Source organism: Nicotiana attenuata, chromosome 6 (assembly GCF_001879085.1).
Source record: "Nicotiana attenuata strain UT chromosome 6, NIATTr2, whole genome shotgun sequence".
NCBI classification, from domain to species: Eukaryota; Viridiplantae; Streptophyta; class Magnoliopsida; order Solanales; family Solanaceae; genus Nicotiana; species Nicotiana attenuata.
In genome coordinates, this window is record NC_031994.1 from 32,018,378 (window position 1) to 32,039,383 (window position 21,006).

The following is a 21,006-nucleotide window of genomic DNA, read 5'->3' on the forward strand; positions in this document are numbered from 1 at the left end:
AACACATAGAGGGGATATGAAGCATATAACCCTAGGGAGGGTCAGGTTTGGGTCATGCACAGTAATGTCTAATGCTGATATGCCCTCAAACCAACCAGAGAATACAAACACATATGGGATATGGGGTTTGGGATTCATAAGGCATAATCACATAATCAAATGACTGACAGAGTAATTATACATAAAGGAACATATTGATTTACAGCATGCTTTAGGAATGAAACTTGATTAAACACAAGCAGGAAACAGGCAAGAGTGAAGGCAATAGTAAAGAAAACATGTTGTTTTTGATGCTGGAAGATGAATTAGAACATACCAGTAAAGAAGCAAAGTGCAGAAAGATAAAGCAAACAAAAGTCCACAGTCTAGCCTTGGCTTTCAGCCGGCTAGCCAAAGCAATGGCACAAGTAGCAGTAGAGAAGAGAGAGTTTTAAGTGTAAGTGTGTGTTTTGAACTCAAGTTGTTCGTTTTTTGAAAGAAAAGAAGGTGGGTATTTATAGTTTTGAAAATGAGCAAAGAAAATAAGATAATCAGTAAAGTCTTAACACAAACATGGAAATAATCACCATAAGAATCAATTAACCCAAGTGGTTCCCTTTAATTAAGGAATAATTTTTTAACGGGTAGAAACAGGTCTAATTAAGGGAAGAAAATCAGTTTGGAAATAGGCTGATTATTGCCATATAAGGGGGCAGTAAAAGCATGCAGTGAACAATCAAGTCTGAGTACAAAATATACTCATTTTGGGAAAGAAATCAGCAAGGTAAAAACATCACAGTAAAAGGAGGAGAATCAATTAATTTTAAACAGGCGAGTGAAATCAGGGCTCATATAAGAAAAGCTTTTGAAATCAGTCACAACATCGAGATCAATCAAGGAAGGAATATGCTTCTGCACTTCAGTATATAAATGGAGTGAACAAAACATCAGTCATGCATGGCCAAACACATTGGCAAAAGAAACAACATACAATATTAGCAGAAATAAGCATAGGATTCAGTAGATAGTCAAGGCTCACACATGTAGCCAAAGTGTAGAAGAGAGTTAGAACAAGTACAGGTCTTGCAGTAACAAGTGGCGAAACCCCTTTGAGAGATTAGGGTTTCAACCATAGTCTAGTTGAAAGATAGTAAAAATTAGATAAGTCACCTAAGAAAGAGGGAGTCAGAAACAAAGAACTTTAGTCGAATCAAGTGCATACTCAAACAAACAGTTTCTGACCAAGAAGACCTAGGGTTTTCAATAGTAATCGATTTTGAAAGATGATAAACAAATAAATCAAACAAGTATACATCTAACAAACAGTTTCAGAACTCGAATGAGACCACAAAAGGAACTAGGGGTTTAACATGCTGAAGCAAATAGAAGAACAACATGAGCAAAACTTAGCAAAATCACAAACACGTTAAAATCAGAGATCTTTGAAAAGAAAAACTTAATGGAAAACCCTAATCGGAGAAGATGAAGGGTCGTTTTGAAAGAAAGTTGAAAACTTTCGAGAAAACACTTAAAACACTCATAGCAAGTACAAATCTAAAGTAGATCTGAAAGAAATCGAAAGGTCTTAAAGGTTAGGGTTTCGAAAAATCCAAAAAAGGTGAGAAAGGCCTTGAAAGTTACTGATCTAACCAGAAGAGTCAAGGATCTGACTCTTACGACCATGGCTGGCCGGAGAAAAGTCAGGGATGACAGGAGAAAAGCCATGAACAGCAGTCGAGCAAGGACTGGACCAAACTCCTTCGAGGTCTGGTCATGAAACCATAGAACCCAACACATAGGAGCCATGGAAGGCTGGTACAGGCCTCAAATGACCACGGAAGGTCATAGATTAGGCAGGTATTAGGGTGGGGTGAGAGGGCGGCGGCTAGGGTTCATGAGAGTTTCAGAGAGAATTGAGAGAGAAGGGGGAATTCAAGGGCGGCGGTAGGCGAATAATGAAGTAGGGTAAGGGGTCGTTTGGAATTAAAAAGGAAAGGGAAGCTGGTGGCTGTTGATCTAGATGATCAACGGCTGGGATTAAAGGGGTTAGGTGGGGATCCGGGTTTGGGTAGGTTTAGTTGGGCTAGGGGTCAGTTTTGGGTTGCAATTGGGTTGGGAAATTGGGTCTGATTTGGGCCCAATTTTAGGCTAAAATTGCAAGTCAAATCTGGCTAGATTTTAAATAGCCATTTTTCCCTATTTAAAATAATAAATCAATTTTTGAAAATAAATTAAAAGCACTAAAATGATTTATAATATATAATTAAAAATTTAAAAATACAGGACTTAATTTTATGAATATAAACGCAGTTAAATCTTAAAAGAGGCTAATATTGTAATTATATGCAATTTAGCTTTAAAAATACTAAATAGATTTATAAAAATATGCAAAAATTACCTTAGCTATATCTTAGCATAATTGTGAAAGTTCAATAAATGAGCTACCAAAAATAATAATTTTGGAAACTATTATTGGGTTTTTATAGATAAAATAGGGAAATAAATTAATTTAAAACCCTTAAAAAATTATGAAAAAAATAATAAAATACTTGGGCATACTTATATATGCATACATATGCTATTTTGAAGGTATTTTGCATATTGAAGAATATATAGTGAAAAATTGGGTGTCAACATCTGCACTTCTTCTATTGATTTTGACAAACCATCGGGCAAATGTTTCGAATCTAAGACTGACTTTTGGATCATAGACTCAGGAGCCGCTAACCATATGACCTTCAATAAAACTGCAGTTAGTAACATAACAACATTACCGTACCATGTGTTAATAAGCCTGCCAAATGGATACAAGGTGAAAGTGCTTCAATTTGGGGATGTGATACTTAACTCTAAAATTACTCTACACAAAGTCCTTTATGTTCATCCTTTAAGTACAACCTGATTTCTGTTAATTCTCTTGCAACACATCTCAAGTGCATTGTATTTTTCACTGATGCACTATGTCTGTTGCAAACCCCTTCAGTGAAGAGGCCTCAGGTGATTGGTAGTAGCAGAGAGGGATTATACTACCTCTGTTCCAGGTGTCTAAAGGATAAAAGTACTGTTTCAAATACTAGTTTGCCAATTTCTTGTTGCAACTGTTCTGTTTCTGCTAGTACAAATAGTGGAGTCTTTAGTAGTCCTCTCCATTCACAGTCTTGTTCAACAGATGCAAATGCTTCCATTCAAAATAATAAGAGTGACTCTTTGAATGTGTTAGACAAACATGATGTAAATATTTCGTGGCATAATAGGCTTGGCCACGTTCCCTTTGTCAAAATGAGAGGAATATCCTCAATACCTATGAACTTCTCATCCAAACAACCTTTCATTTGTTCCATTTGCCCCATGGCTAGACAAGCCAGACTTCTATTTCCACAAAGAACTAGCACCTCTACCCAAGCTTTCCAATTAATACATGTTGACATATGGGGCCCCTACCATGTTGCTAAATACAATAACTACAAATACTTCCTTACCTTGGTGGATGATTTCAGTAGGTCCACTTGGACTCATTTGTTAAGCAACAAGAGTAATGCCCTACAAACTCTTAAAGCTTTTGTAAACATGATTGAGAACCAATTTAACACCACTGGAAAACCATTAGATCTAATAATGGACTGGAGTTTGCCAGTCATGAAGCCACCACCTTCTATCAAACTAAAGGCATTATTCGCTAGAAAACCTGCCCTTATACTCCACAACAAAATGGGGTAGTAGAGAGGAAACACAAATATCTCCTTGAAACTGCTAGGGCACTCATGTTTCAATCCAAATTACCAACTAAATATTGGGGAGAATGTATTTTGACAGCAACTTACCTGATTAACAGACTGCCTACTACCTACCTGAACAACAAGTGTCCTTTTGAGCTCTTATATCACAAGAAGCCCAATTACTCTCACTTGAGGAGCTTTGGGTGTCTTTGTTATCCTACTGTGCCTAAGATGCACAGAGACAAATTTGAGCCTAGAACCACTCCTCATGTTTTTGTGGGCTATCCTTTTGGGACAAAGGGTTACGAAGTGTTAAGCCTAGCCACTGGGAAGATTCATGTTTCTAGAGATGTAGTATTCTATGAAAGTGTCTTTCCTTTCTCTTTAGGGTCTAAGAATATCTCCTTGTATAATATCATCAAGTCAGACTCTTTTCCTGTTCATTCTGAGACTAGTTGTCCACATTCTAATGTTCAAACTCCTACAAGTATCACATCTCCAGATATGCATCAATACCCTGAATCCTCATCTGCTAATGATGCCATGATGCACACATCAGACATTAAGTCCTTTCACCATTCTCCTATCCCTGCAATTCCACATGAGATTACCAGTCCTCAATCACCAATATCTGCCCAATCAGAAACACCTATACTTAGAAGAACCAGTAGAACCCATAAAACTCCTACCTACCTTAAGGATTACATCTATAATCTGCCTAACTCATCACATCCTGATGCTCCTCAGGATCCATCTCCTTTGAGTGCACTCTTCTCTAATTACAGTTATGTTACACCTGATGCCTTATGTTCTGAAAGTCAGCACTTAGTGACAAATATTTGTCATGATAGTGAGCCATCTTCATATGGAGAGGCAGCACTCAGTCCTGCATGGCAAGCAGCCATGACACAGGAATTTGAGGCTCTCTATGCAAATAACAGTTGGGACTTAGTCCCCTTGCCAGCTGGAAAGCAGGCAATAGGCTGCGAATGGGTCTATAAAATTAAGCACAAAGCAGATGGTAGTATAAAGAGATTTAAGGCTAGCTTAGTGGTAAAGGGGTAGTTTTGCAAACTTAACTAGTCATTGTAGGGGCTGAAGCAAGCCAGCCGGCAATGGTATGCCAAGCTGACTGAAGCCCTGTCATCAATGGGGTACAAACATTCTGAGAATGATTATTCACTCTTCTCCAAGAAGACTTCTTCCCACATTATCTTTGTAGCTGTCTATGTTAATGATATTATCATCATTAGTACTGATTCAGTGGAGATAGCCCATCTGAAATCATTTCTTGATAAGCAATTCATAATCAAGGACCTGGGGAAACTTCATTACTTCTTGGGCCTAGAGGTTCTATACAAATTAGATGGTGTCATCATATCTCAAAGGAAGTTCACCCTAGACTTGCTGAAAGAATATGATTGTTTTGCTTACAGCAGCTTGTCATCTCCCCTTGACCCTACTGTGAAGTTGAAAGCTGATGAAGGCACTCTTCTTCCAGGCCCTACATATTACAAAAAATTAGTGGGCAAGCTGAACTTCCTCAACAACACACGACTTGACATAGCCTACAGTGTACAACTTCTCAGCCAGTTCATGCAAGCACATAGAGATACACACTTGACAGCAGCTTTTCATCTCCTCAGGTACCTCAAGACAGATCCCACACTTGGCATATTATTTGTAACACTCCTCAAATTTATAAAAGTTTCAAGATACGCAAATTATAGAATTAAATTATTATTATTATATTTCTTGCCTATAGTGAATATATATATATATATATATATATATATATATATATATATATACACACACACTTAAATAATTGGATATACAATTAGTGAAATATTAATAATTTTAATATTTTTATTATTAAAAGTGGGTATCATTAATTATTAGTTAAATAAAAAAAATTAAAAGCAATAAAACAAAAAAAGGAAATATGGGGACAAACTAAAGCCCATAAAGGGATTTTAGAACCAAAAGGATTGAAATCCTTTATACGAGAAAACAGAGAAACATTCTGTTCCTTCGCACGAATAGAACCAGCGAAACAGAGAGCCAGGAAACTCACGCAGGCAACGAAAAAATCTAGGGTTTCTTACAAATCACTAATTCTTGAACTCAGGTATGTAAAATTCCCTATGGTCAATTACCCTTCAATAGTAATAGGTAAGACTTGAATAGTTAATCCCCTTCTACCTCTATATCAACAATAAATTTCATGTTTAGGTGTGAAATCTTAAAATTAATTAAAATGCACTGGTTGTTGTAGAATCGATTGTTTGACTGGTATCAATTAGACTGGGGCCTACGTATTGGCTCGAAAAGTTTTGAGGTGAGTTGATATAACCCTTTACCAAAGTGGTTTAACTCACTAAAGCATGCATACAAGGTGTTTGATGAATTGCGTGAAAGAGTTAATATGTATTTAATTGGAGCGAGTATAGTTGCTCGTTTCTCTCTTCAATGCTTCTAACAAAAAGATAGTTAAATACTTTAGTAACAAATATTACTGGACAAGTTGCCTCTTGATTCGGCTAGCAATTGACTTATAATATAAATAAGCTTAACGAGCAAATTTTTCTACTGTCATTAGATAGGACTAGCTCCAGTTACTTCACAAAGCATAATCTAATAGTTTGTTGAATGCTATTAAGAAGTTTCATGGTGAGATCCAAACTGCCGTTGACACTCATAGTAGTCTTAAAAAGTTAGTTATCTCTATTTTTGACCTTACCATTTAAGTACAAATAATTTTTAAGCTCCTGTCATAATCCCTGTGCACTTGAGATTTGAAAATATATTAACTTAGAAGTGTTCTAGCTAAAGTTTAGATGATTTATTATGATATATGTGCATAAATTTTCAGATTTTTGTGTTATTCTTATATGCCATTTTCATGTAGAAAATTTATGAAGAAGCAGAATCTCCAGAAATACTTTTGAATGTTTATTTCATTCTTATGCCATGTTTTACATTTAAGGATACCGATATGAGTATGTATTGAATGTTCCAGAAAAGATTTAGACTTGAAAAGTCACAAGAAGTTTTAGAAAGAAAATATTTTTGGGAGTATCCTTTATTCTGAGAAGGGGTCATCGTCCCGGCCGAGGGTCCGGACCAAGACGTTGACTTCCTGAAACTACTTGTGCCAAAGTAGGGAGCACACGGGCAGAGGGTCTCATTGCTGAGAATTTACTTAGCTAAGCTAAGGTATGATACATGAGCGCTGAGAACCATGAAGCGAGTGGCACCTCGTGGATTGGGCCTATCCGATCAGGTTGGGATCGAACCCGTGCCGATCACACGGTGACTAAAACAGAAACAGGTCAGGATAGTCGGAACTCCCAAAGTATAAAGTGAAGTATTTTTTTATAAGAAAGAAAAAGAAAAGAATTTCTTTTATAATATTCATAAACTGCTATTATGTAATTATTTTAGAATTATTCTTATAAGCTTTATGTTTTACATGCATTTAGAACCTTTGCTCGTAATGTATATGTTATTAAAGTTTCGCCCCCTGTTGTTGAGACTCACTGAGTACAATGGATGGTACTGACGTTCTATTTTGGGAACCTACGTTGGTCTACGGTACAACGTAGGAATCGGTTTTGCAGGCGAGCAGGCTACTGGTTAGGAGTTTCTTCTCTTCCATTGCTATTGGTGAGCTCCGCTTTTGTTTGTGGAGTATTCCTTAGAGTTATCTTTATTTAGTTATTTCTTTGTTTACTTAGAGAACTGGCCAGGAAATCTCATGTCCTGAGCAGTGCATCAGTTTATCAGTAGAGGCTTCATAGACTTAGTCGTTGGGTTAAGATTCAGATGTTTTTGATAATAACTTAGCAGTAATTCAGTAGTTACTACAATTAAAGTTTTGGAGTTGATTTATGTAAATATTTAAATGAATCAAAAGTATTTGGTTAGAGTATTGCCTTGTTGCATATAATGTTGGAGTTATAATAGATTTGATAAGCATAGATGGTTCGCTCGGTCATGTTTAGTGATCGAGTGCCGGTCCCGACTTGTTCAAAAAATGGGTCGTGACAAACTTGGTATTAGAGCCCCAGGTGTATGGAGTCCTAGGGGTCTATGAAGCCGTGTTAGTAGAGTCTTGTTTATATGTATGAAGCTCTCCATACATATAAACAGGAGGCTACAAGCATTTAGGAAAAGTCTCATTTTTTCTTACTTTAGATCGTGCAGTAGAGCCTACCTCTAAGAAATTATCTAATATATTCTTTTCTCCAAAATTCGCAGAAATGGCTCGTACTCGCAACTCTGACACCGACACTCAGGATGATGCTCAAGAAACTATTGCTACCATTGTGGCTCAAGGCAGAACTAAAAAGGCTCCAACTTAGAAAGGGAAAGGTAAATCCACAAAGGGTGTTCAAGTACCCCGGGTTGAACATGAAGAAGGGGTGGAGCATGATGATCCAGTACCTCAGGATCCCGTGCCGCCCCCAACAGCAGCTCCGGCTCAGACAACTATATCTCCAGAGGTGAGTTAGATGATTAATGCAGTCAACAGTGCTATGGAGATGTTTAAAGCTTTCATGGCCAACCAGAACGAGAGAAGAGATTAGATTCCACCTAATCAAATAGTCAGAACAATTCCGAGTCCTCAAGAGTGAATGAATTTTTGAAGTTGAGTCCTCCAGTGTTCCATGGTTCTATAGTTGATGAAGATCCAATGTTGTGGCTGGAGGGTGTCAAGAAAGCCATTCGAGCGATGAAGGCATTTGATGATGAAGCTGTGGAGCTGGCTGCTTATCAGATTAGAGATGTGGCTGGCGCTTGGTTTGAATATGGGAAAAGGAAAGAGATGAAGATGATGGTCCGCCTACTTGGGAAGAATTTGAAGAGGCCTTCATGGCTAACTTTATCCCAGAAGAGGATAGGGAAGCTAAGGCTACAGAGTTCGAACAGCTCAAACAAGGGAATAAAAGTGTGCAAGAGTACTACATGGAATTCATAAGGATAGCTAAGCATGCTCCTCAAATGGTTAAGACAGAAAAAGCAAAGATTCGCAGGTTTGTTGGCGGTTTGGCTTACCAGATTAAGGATACGACATCCGCTGCAGCGGTAGAAATGACAGCTTTCTCCTCTATTGTGGGATTCGCCAAGCACTTAGAGAAAGATAGACAACAAAGGAGAGAAGAAAAAGAGCATAACAAGAAAGCCCGGACAACGGGCAGGTTTAATGGTACATCCAGCGGAGGTGGAAGGGATTCCTCTAATAAGGAGTCATTAGCACCAGCTCAGTCTAGTCATCAGTCAGGTGGTGGGTCTTCCTTCAGACGTACTCAGAGTTATGGAAATTAGTCTCGCCAGAATCAGAATTTTAGGACATCATCCTCACATAGCCAGAGTCAGGCTGAGCAACATTCACACCAACAAGGTCTTTGTGGAACATGTAAGCGGAAACATTCAGGTCAGTGCAAGCCCGTGTTTCATGGTTGCTATCATTGTGGAGACATTGGTCATATAAAGGCCAACTACCCAAAGTTGCGATGTAATTTCAGTGGTGGATCAACTCGTCCTCCTAGTTCCTCAGCTACTGCAGTTGCACCACCCCGGGCTCGTGGTTCTCATAATCAGGCCAGGCATGGGGCAGGTAGAGGTGCAGATCGAGTTACTCAAGTAGGGGGACAACCCCGTTTGTTTGCTAAACTTGATCGTCAGTGTGCAGAGGCATCTGCAGAAGTTATTACAGGTATACTTTTAGTCTGCTCACATAATGCTTATGCCATAATGGATCCAGGTTCAACGTTTTCATATGTGACTCCATACTTTGCAATTAACCTCGGGCTAGAACCTGAACAACTTAGTGAGCCATTCCTAGTATCTACTCCAGTTAGCGAGTCAGTGAAAGTCACAAGAGTCTATAAAGGTTGTATAGTTTCAGTCCAAGGTCGCAACACCAAAGCCGATCTCATAGAGTTAGAAATGGTGGATTTTGATGTGATCATGGGTATGGATTGGTTGTCTTCTTGCTATGCCATGTTAGATTGTCATGCAAAGATAGTCAGGTTCCAATTTCCAAATGAAGAAGTCTTAGAGTGGAAGGGTAGTTCAGCATCGCTTGTAGGTAAGTTTATTTCTTACTTAAGGCACAACGAATGATCAGTAAGGGGTGTCTCGCCTATTTGGCTCACATCATTAATCCAGAATCAGAACCACCAGCTCTTCAGTCTGTGCTAGTTGTTAGAGAATTTCCAGTTGTTTTCCCAGATGACCTTCCCGGACTTCCTCCGAAAGAATCATAGACTTTGGCATTGATCTCATGCCAGGCACTCAGCCCATATCTATACCTCCTTATTGGATGGCTCCAGCAGAACTTAATGAGTTGAGAGAACAGTTGAAAGACCTCCTTGACAAGGGCTTCATTAGGCCGAGTGTTTCACCGTGGGGTGCCCCGATCCTGTTTGTCAAGAAGAAAGATGGGTCTCTCAGAATGTGCGTCGACTATTGGCAGTTGAATAAAGTTACCATTAAGAACAAGTACCCACTGCCAAGAATTGATGATTTATTTGATCAACTTCAGGGCGCAAAGTACTTTTCAAAAATAGACTTGAGGTCGGGGTACCATCAGTTGAGAATCAGGGAAGAAGATATATCTAAAACAGCCTTTCGAACTCGCTACGGGCACTATGAATTTCTAGTGATGTCCTTCAGGTTGACAAATGCTCCAGCTGCATTCATGGGCCTCATGAACAGAGTTTTCAAGCCATTCCTGGATACCTTTATTATTGTGTTTATGGACGATATTTTGGTGTACTCTAAGAGCAAGGAAGATCATGCAGAACACCTCAGAATAGCCTTGCAGACCTTGAAGGAGAATGAGCTTTATGCCAAGTTTTCAAAATTTGAGTTCTGGTTGCAGTCAGTTGCATTTTTAGGCCACGTGGTATCTAGTGAAGGAATAAAAGTAGACCCTCAGAAGACAGAAGCAGTCAAGAACTGGCCTAGGCCGACAACGCCAACCGAAATCAGGAGTTTCTTGGGGTTAGCTGGCTACTATAGAAGGTTTGTAGAGGGGTTTTCCTCACTTGCAGCTCTACTAACTAAGTTGACTCAGAAAGCAGTTAAGTTCCAGTGGTCAGACGCTTGTGAGCAGAGTTTTCAAGAGTTAAAGAAAAGGTTGAGCACTGCACCTGTATTAACTTGCCGACAGGTTCGGGTGGGTTCACAGTGTATTGTGATGCCTCGAGAGTTGGTCTCAGTTGTGTTCTTATGCAAAATGGAAAAGTTATTGCGTATGCTTCCAGGCAGTTGAAGAAGAAAAGAACTATCCCACACACGACTTGGAACTTGCAGCAGTGGTGTTTGTATTAAAGATATGGCGACACTACCTTTATGGCAAGCATTCTGAAGTGTTTACAGATCACGAAAGCCTCCAATACATTTTCAAGCAAAAAGAATTAAACTTGAGACAGAGAAGGTGGCTCGAGCTATTGAAAGATTATGACATCAATATCCTTTATCACCCGGGCAAAGCTAATATGGTAGCATATGCACTTAGTAGGAAGTCAATGGGTGTCTTGGCCCATCTTGCAGTACAAAGGCGGTCTTTGGGTCGAGAAATTCAAAAACTAGCAAATGATGGAATTAGATTAGATGAGATCGAAGAAGGAGGTATAACTGCTTACGCCTTAGCGCAATCCTCCCTTGTTGCGCATGTTAAGGCTAAGCAAGATGAAGATCCGTACTTAGTGAAATTAAAAGAAAGAGTCAGAAACAAAGAAATCACTGCTTTCACTCTAGGAAGTGACGGAGTTTTGAAGTTGAATGATTGGTTATGTGTGCCTGATGTAGATGGTCTTAGGAAGGCCATAATGGAGGAAGCTCACAGTTCGAGGTACTCTATCCACTGTCACGACCCGGATTTTCCACTCTCGGGAGTCGTGATGGCGCCTACTAATGTGAGCTAGGCAAGCCAAGTTCCTTGAGCTAATTACCTCGTTATCCAATTATTTCCTTTTAACAATTTTAAAGCAATAACGTATAAACAGCGGAAAATTTAGATTAAGCGGAAGAAAACAATATAATCTCTGAAATCTATATCTATTACAACTACTCAAGCCTTAATCACCGAAGGCCTGGTGTCATAGTGCCACAGACGGTCTAAGATTTACTAAATACAAAGTCTGAAGAAAATAACAATACACTGTTTCTGAATTAAGGAAAATGAAACAGGGGATAAGGGATAGAGGGAGACGCCAGGGCCTGTGGACGCCTGCAGGTCTACCTTGGATCTCCGTGTGGACTGAAGATAGCCACCCGATCTACTATCCGAAGTCAATAGCACTGGGATCTACAAAAAAGAGAGCAGAGTGTAGTATCAGCACAACCGACCCCATGTGCTGGTAAGTGCCTAGCCTAACCTCGGCGAAGTAGTGACGAGGCTAGGACCAGACTGCCAAATAAACCTGTACAGTTATATAATATACAGCGGAAAGTAAAACAGAAATAAACAAGTAAAGATGGGAGGGGGAAAGCATGCTTCGGGGAATATCGGGTAAAACAGAATATCAAGAGAATTATAAAGGAACCAAAATCCAACTACTAACAAGGATAAGGAAAACAAAGACAGAATTCACTTTCATTTCTCATCTTGTTGCAGGCGTGCAACCCGATCCCATTTCACATATCTCGTGGCAGGCGTGCCACCCGCTCTCATTTCATATATCTCGTGGCAGGCGTCCCACCCGCTCCCATTTCATATATCTCGTGGCAGGCGTGCCACCCGGTCCCAGTTACAAATCAACAACAACCACAAAGAATCCCGGCAAGGGAACAAGAGCAATATAACCACATCCCGGCAAGGGAACAAGAGCAAAATAACAACATCTCGGCAAGGGAACAAGAGCAATAATACAACATCCCGGCAAGGGAACAATAATATTTCAACAACATCCCGACAAGGGAACATTAATATCAAAACAGACATCCCGACAAGGAAACAATGATGATAGTAACATGTGAGGCACAATAAACCACAAGGGAGTCATACCAATTATAATACAAGACTCACAGGCATGCTTGACTCCGACGTATAGATACTCGTCACCATGCCTATACGTCGTACTCCACAATTAACACGTAGCAAATAAGACACGACTCCTAATCCCTCAAGCTAAGGTTAGACCAAACACTTACCTCGAACTTCCACGGCCAAGTCAAACCTCAAACACCGCTTTTCCTTTTGAATTCGGATCCAAATCAATTGTATCTAGACATAATCGACTTAATAACATCAATAAACACTAAACCATCCAATTTCAATGCTTAATTATAACTTTCAAATCATTCTTCCCAAAAAGTCAAAAATCGACCCCGGGCCCGCTTGGTCAAAACACGAGGTTCGGACCAAAACCCGATCACCCATTCACCCACAATCCCGAATATATAATTTGTTTTGAAACCCGACCCCAAAATGAGGTCAAATTCCCAAATAATCAAAAAGCCCTAACTCTACCCAATTCCCCAATTTTCTACCATTAAAACCCTAGGATTATTGATAAAAGTTGATGAAAAACATTAGATAGTTGAAAGAAATCAGTTAATGAATACTTACTTGTGATTTCTTTCAACTATCTAATGTTTTTCATCAACTTTTATCAATAATCCTAGGGTTTTAATGGTAGAAAATTGGGGAATTGGGTAGAGTTAGGGCTTTTTGATTATTTGGGAATTTGACCTCGTTTTGGGGTCGGGTTTCAAAACAAATTATATATTCGGGCTCGTGGGTGAATGGGTGATCGGGTTTTGGTCCGAACCTCGTGTTTTGACCAAGCGGGCCCGGGGTCGATTTTTGACTTTTTGGGAAGAATGATTAGAAAGTTATAATTAAGCATTGAAATTGGACGGTTTAGCGTTTATTGATGTTATTAAGTCGATTATGTCTAGATACAAATGATTTGGAGCCGAATTCAAAAGGAAAAGTGGTGTTTGAGGTTTGAGTTGGCCGTGGAAGTTCGAGGTAAGTGTTTGGTCAAACCTTAGCTTGAGGGATTATGAGTCGTATATTATTTACTACGTGTTAATTGTGGAGTACGACGTATAGGCATGGTGACGAGTATCTATACGTCGGATTCAAGCATGCCCGTGAGTCTTGTATTATAATTGTTATGACTCCGTTGTGGTTTATTGTGCCTCACATGTTACTATCATCATTGTTCCCTTGCCGGGATGTCTGTTTTGATATTAATGTTCCCTTGTCGGGATGTTGTTGAAATATTAATGTTCCCTTGCCGGGATGTTGTTATATTGCTCTTGTTCCCTTGCCGGGATGTGGTTATTTTGCTCTTGTTCCCTTGCCGGTATTCTTTGTGGTTGTTGTTGATTTGTAACTGGGACCGGGTGGCACGCATGCCACGAGATATATGAAATGGGAGCGTGTGGCACGCCTGCCACGAGATATATGAAATGGGAGCGCGTGGCACGCCTGCCACGAGATATATGAAATGGGAGCGGGTGGCACGCCTGCCACGAGATATACAAAATGGGAGCGGGTGGCACGCCTGCCACGAGATATATGAAATGGGATCGGGTTGCACGCCTGCAACAAGATGAAAAATGAAAGTGAATTCTGTCTTTCTTTTCCTTATCCTTGTTAGTAGTTGGATTTTGATTCCTTTATAATTCTCTTGATATTCTATTTTACCTGATATTCCCCGAAGCATGCTTTCCCCCTCCCATCTTTACTTGTTTATTTCTGTTTTACTTTCCGTTGTATATTATATAACTGTACTGGTTTATTTGGCAGTCTGGTCCTAGCCTCGTCACTACTTCGCCGAGGTTAGGCTAGGCACTTACCAGCACATGAGGTCGGTTGTGCTAATACAACCCTCTGCAATCTTTTGTGTAGATCCCAGTGCTGTAGACTTCGGATCGTATATCGGGTGGCTATCTTCAGTCCACGCGGAGATCCAAGGTAGACCTACAGGAGTCCGCAGGCCCTGGCGTCTCCCTCTATCCCTTATCCCCTATTTCATTTTCCTTAATTCAGAAACAGTGTATTGTTATTTTCTTTAGACTTTGTATGTAGTAAATCTTAGACCGTCTGTGACACTGTGACACCAAGTCTTGGGTGATTGAGGCTTGAGTAGTTGTAATAGATACAGATTTCAGATATTATATTGTTTTCTTTCGCTTAATCTAAATTTTCCGTTGTTTATACATTATTGATTTAAAATTGTTAAAAGGAAATAATTGGATAATGAGGTAATTAGTTCAAGGAATTTGGCTTGACAAGCTTAGAAGAGTCTGGGGGATCGGTACGGAGACATCTGTATTTATCCCCCAGAGGCTACAGTGTTAGGAAATTTCCCATCTTTTCTTTCCTATCGTGCGGCTTGGTTTCTCAATGACTGATTGAATTTCTATTCTGTTCTCTCGCAGATGTCGAGAACACGCGCTTCCTCATCCGCTGACCAGCAGCCCGAGCCCCCAGCAGCAGCTCCCACGAGGGGCAGAGGCCGAGGCCGAGGCCGAGGCCGTGCTAGAGGCCGAGGTAAGGGCAGAGCTCAGCCCAGAGCAGCAGCACCAGCAGCGGAGCCTCAGGTTGACTTTGATGATGAGGTTCTGGCCCCAGCAGCTCCGGTGGGCCCAGCTCAGGTCCTAGAGGGGTTTATTGCTACCCCAGTACTCTAAGATGCTCTGATACCAACTTATCACGACTCCCGAGGGTGGGAAATCTGGGTCGTGACATCCACCCAGGTGCTACCAAAATGTATCTAGATTTGAAATAGTTGTATTGGTGGAAAGGCATGAAGAAACAAGTAGCAGATCATATGGCTAAATGTTTAAATTGCCAGCGAGTCAAAGCCGAGCATCAGAGGCCTGGTGGCTTATCTCAAGATATAGAGATACCACAGTGGAAGTGGGAGATGATTAATATGGATTTCGTAGTAGGTCTACCTCGCACGTACCGTAAACATGATTCAATTTGGGTTATTGTAGACCGACTGACAAAGTCCGCGCATTTCCTACCAGTAAAGATGACAGATTCCGCAGAGCAGTATGTGCAGTTGTACATCAAAGAAATAGTCCGATTGCATGGTACTCCAGTTTCAATCATATCTGACAGAGGCCCTCAGTTCACGGTGCATTTTTGGCAGGCATTTCAGAAAAGATTAGGTACCAAGGTCAATTTAAGCACCGCTTTCCATCCACAGACCGATGGCCAAGAAAAAAGGACCATTCAGACTCTCGAAGATATGCTGCGTGCGTGTGTTATAGATTTTTGAGGTAATCGGGATGATCACTTGCCACTTATAGAATTTGCTTACAACAAGAAGTATCAGGCCAACATTGGTATGGCTCCTTATGAAGGGTTGTATGGGCGGAGATGTAGGTCTCCAGTGGGTTGGTTTGAACCAGCAGAGTTGCCATTGATTGGTCCAGAGTTTGTTTGTGAGGCCTTGGAGAAAGTTCAGCTAATTAGAGAAAGACTTAAAGCAGCTCAGAGTCGTCAAAAGTCTTATTCTGACAAGAGGCATCGTGAGTTAGAGTTCATGGTTGGTGATAAGGTGTTCTTGAAAGTTTCACCAATGAAAGGAGTTATGAGGTATGGTAAGAAAGGGAAACTTAGCCCTAGATTTATCGGACCTTATGAAATTCTAGAAAAGAAAGGAAACGTGGCTTATAAGCTAGCGCTACCCGTTGAGTTGTCCTCTGTTCATCTTGTCTTTCATGTGTCTATGCTTAGAAAGTACATTCATGATGAGTCGCATACAACACCTGCCGATACCATAGAAATTAAAGAAGGCTTGACTTATGAAGAGGTACCTATAAAAATTCTCGATAGGCAAGTAAGAGAGTTGAGAACAAAGGATATAGCATCGGTAAAAGTTTTGTGGAGTAATCATGATTCAAAAGAGGCTACTAAGAGGTCGAGGAAGATATGAGGAAGAAATATCCATATTTATTTGAGTAACAAGGTATGTGAACCTAGGTTTGACTTGACATTTATATTTCATTTAGTAAATACAAGTTAGCATGTGTTTATGTCCTTCCTAGATTATACTTAGTTGTTTTAGTAATTTAGTTATGCCAGAGTATATTTAATTCATTAAAGTGATTTACTTTTGCTAAAGTGCTGTGCTTTAGATTCTTGTTAGTTATTGTGGTACCTCCTTGCCGGAGTGTGAGTAATTAATTTATGAGCTGTATATGGTGCCTAAGAATGGCCTGTTATGATGTATTTGGTTGTTGTTGGTGTATTTGTGGTAATTGTGACAGGGAAATTTTTTGGATAGTCCAATTTACAAGGGAAACTCTGCCGAAATTTTTAAAATTTTAGGGGGTTAGCCAAAATTTTGAGTCCCTTGCAAGAGTGAGTAGTGCTAAGAAAACTTAAGAGGTTCAAGGACCTAAGAAATGATTGTTAGCTTAAGAATAAGGCCCTTGCAACATTCGAGGACGAATGTTTTTAAGGAGGGAAGATTGTAACACTCCTCAAATTTATAAAAGTTTCAAGATACGCAAATTATAGAATTAGATTATTATTATTATTATTATTTTTCTTGCCTATATATATATACATACACACACTTAAATAATTGGATATACAATTAGTGAAATATTAATAATTTTAATATTTTTATTATTAAAAGCGGGTATCATTAATTATTAGTTAAATAAAAACAAAAAAAAATTTAAAAGCAATAAAACAAAAAAAAGAAACAGGGGGACAAACTAAAGCCCATAAAGGGATTTTAGAACCAAAAGGATTGAAATCCTTTATACGAGAAAATAGAGAAACATTCTGTTCCTTCGCACGAACAGAATTAGCGAAACAGAGAGCCAGGAAACTCACGCGGGCAACGAAAACATCTAGGGTTTCTTACAAATCACTAATTCTTGAACTCAGGTATGTAAAATTTCCTATGGTCAATTACCCTTCAATAGTAATGGGTAAGACTTGAATAGTTAATTCCCTTCTTCCTCTATATCAACAGTAAATTTCATGTTTAGGTGTGAAATTTTAAAATTGATTAAAATGCACTGGTTGTTGTAGAATCGATTGTTTGACTGGTGTCAATTGGACTGGGGCCTACGTATTGGCTCGAGAAATTTTGAGGTGAGTTGATATAACCCTTTACCAAAGTGGTTTAACTCACTAAAGCATGCATACAAGGTGTTTGATGAATAGCCTGAAAGAGTTAATATGTATTTAATTGGAGCGAGTACAGTTGCTCGTTTCTCTCTTCAATGCTTCTAACAAAAAGATAGTTAAATACTTTAGTAACAAACATTACTGGACAAGTTGCCTCTTGATTCGGCTAGCAATTGAATTATAATATAAATAAGCTTAACGAGCAAGTTTTGCTACTGTCATTAGATAGGACTAGCTCCAGTTACTTCACAAAGCATAATCTAATAGTTTGTTGAATGCTATTAAGAAGTTTCGTGGTTAAGATCCAAACTGCCGTTGACACTCATAGTAGTCTTAAAAACTTAGTTATCTCTATTTTTGACCTTACCATTTAAGTACAAATAACTTTTAAGCTCCTGTCATAATCGTTGTGCACTTGAGATTTGACAATATATTTACTTAGAAGTGTTCTAGCTAAAGTTTAGATGATTTATGTGCATAAATTTTCAGATTTTTGTGTTATTCTTATATGCCATTTTCATGTTGAAAATTTATGAAGAAGCAAGAATCTCCAAAAATACTTTTGAATGTTTATTTCATTCTTATGCCATGTTTTACATTTAAGGATACCGATATGAGTATGTATTGAATGTTCCAGAAAAGATTTAGACTTGAAAAGTCACAAGAAGAAGTTTTAGAAAGAAAAATTTTTTGGGAGTATCCTTTATTCTGAGAAGGGGTCATCGTCCAGGCCGAGGGTCCTGACCAAGACGTTGACTTCCTGAAACTACTTGTGCCAAAGTAGGGAGCACACGGGCCGCTTTTGTTCGTGGAGTATTCCTTAGAGTTATCATTATTTAGTTATTTATTTGTTTACTTAGAGAACTGGCCAGGAAATCTCATGTCCTGAGCAATGCGTCAGTTTATCAGTAGAGGCTTCATAGACATAGTCGTTGGGTTAAGATTCAGATGTTTTTGATAATAACTTAGCAGTAATTCAGTAGTTACTACAATTAAAGTTTTGGAGTTGATTTATTTAAATATTTAAATTAATCAAAAGTATTTGGGTGGAGTATTGCCTTGTTGCATATAAAGCTGGAGTTATAATAGATTTGATAAGCAGAGATGGTTCGCTCGATCATGTTTAGTGATCGAGTGTCGGTCCCGGCTTGTTCAAAAAATGGGTCGTGACATTTTTCTCCAACAACACTGATTGCTCCATCTCTGCCTACTGTGACTCTGACTGAGCATCATGCCCTGACTCTAGAAAGTGTGTCACTAGCTATATTGTTTTGGTTGGAGACAGACCCATTAGTTGGAAATCAAAGAAGCAAGAAACAATTTCCTTGTCCTCAGCTGAGGCTGAGTACAAGTCCCTCCGGAAAGTGGTTAGAGAATTGGTATGGTTACACAGGTTATTTGAAGAGTTTACTATCCCACAGTCTAGTCCCATTACTGTGTTTTGTGATAGCCAATATGCTATCCACATTGCTCACAATTCTGTTTTTCATGAACGGACGAAACACATTGAGGTGGACTGCCATTTTGTAAGGAACACACTTCAGGAAGGGTTGATCTCTCTTTAGCATGTAGCCACTACTGACCAATTAGCTGATATTCTTACCAAAGCACTCACAGGAGTCAAACACCATGCTATGCTCGGCAAGCTGGCTGTGAGGTCCTCCCATCCACCTTGAAGGGGGTATTGAGATATGTTTAGTTAGATTCAATGTTAAGCATTTTGTTACTGTTAGTTATTAGTTACCTAAGCTAAGTTAATTGTTTGTAGTAGCTGAGTTAGCTGAGTCAGCAACTTTCTTTTACGTTTACTTTCACACGTGTAGATATATATACACATTGTAATAGTGGAAGATGCAATAGAGAAATATTTTCACATTTTCATTTCATCTGCTCTCCTCCCAGATATTTCTCTCTCTTTGGAATATTCTAGAATCACCATTGAAGCTCTTGCAAGAGCTTCATCCTCGCTCAATATAACAATCTTAATAAAAACTCCAAAGAAGTAATATTAGTACCCAAGTGCACTCTCCTGTGCAAAGAGGAGATCTCCATTTTTTTCACTTCAATAACAGTAAACACAGACATCGGCATCTTTGCTTCCCCTGCATTTAAATGACAAGCAGAGATTCAGATCCACGCATTAACAAATCAAGCCCCACTGCTATCACCAAAAGACAGGCTTATAGACCATTTATTGGAGGGGAGACATTCATTAAGAAGAAGAGAAGTCAAGAGTCGCAAAATAACTTCAATCATGCAAAAAATACTAAAGAATACGAGGTGTTTTAGCAGGATGGGAAATTCATACTAACTCGAAACGGAAGAAATAGGAATCAGATGCGACTCTGTTTTAGGTCCTCATTCATGCCTCATATCGCCCTATCTCATCACAAAATTGTAAATGTCAAATCAATTCAATGATTCCTTCAACAACATCCATGTAAAAACAATGCTTTTATGTCCAATTTTCTTCCATGTACTGATGTCCCAAACTGTTTTATGGACACGATTTTGGATAGTTACACAATGTTTTCAATAAGAAAAGTTACATAATCTCAATCTACTAACTTCATTAACTAAAGCCAAGACTTGATCAGCATACCTTTCTGAATAGCAGTGAACAAAAACGGTTTTGTACCGAACCTGCAGAGCTCAATATTCTCATCCTGCAACGTGGAAGACAGGATATAAACTCAACATAAAAAGGGATAACCAATTGTCTGACGGGTCATATTACTGAATTTCGTGTTAAAGTTACTGGAACACCGTCGCTTGTCTTCCATATTCTGTGGATGCATGTGGAAGCTATATAAGCTGACGATATATAAAAGTAGGGAAAGGACTTTAAAATCTTGGTCCAAACATCAACAAAGGAACAATAATTGTACTTTTGAAATATGACATATTGATAAAATTTCAAATTCCATATTGGGATGGAGTTTTAATTACATGTGAAATATGGAACTCCGTGACAATGATTTTTTATCAATATATGGCTAAAAAGTGGCTAACCCATTACTACGCAATTTATATCCCACTTGTGGGACTATACTAAGTCAAAATTGTTTAATAAAAGTATACATTGTTTACGCAGTAGGTACATATACAAAAAAAATTAACAGGTAATATATGTCCACGTAACACATTATTGACAACCCAAAAATTTTAAACATGCTGACC

The 21,006-nt window shown here is 39.0% G+C and overlaps 1 long non-coding RNA gene across 1 annotated transcript; it reads right to left on the minus strand.

The window, feature by feature from the left end:
* On the minus strand, positions 19,699–20,789 carry LOC109228223. Its single transcript, XR_002068344.1, has 3 exons — positions 20,564–20,789; positions 20,429–20,492; positions 19,699–19,928 (listed from the first exon to the last, which is right to left on the minus strand). It is a non-coding gene; the product is annotated as an uncharacterized LOC109228223 (long non-coding RNA).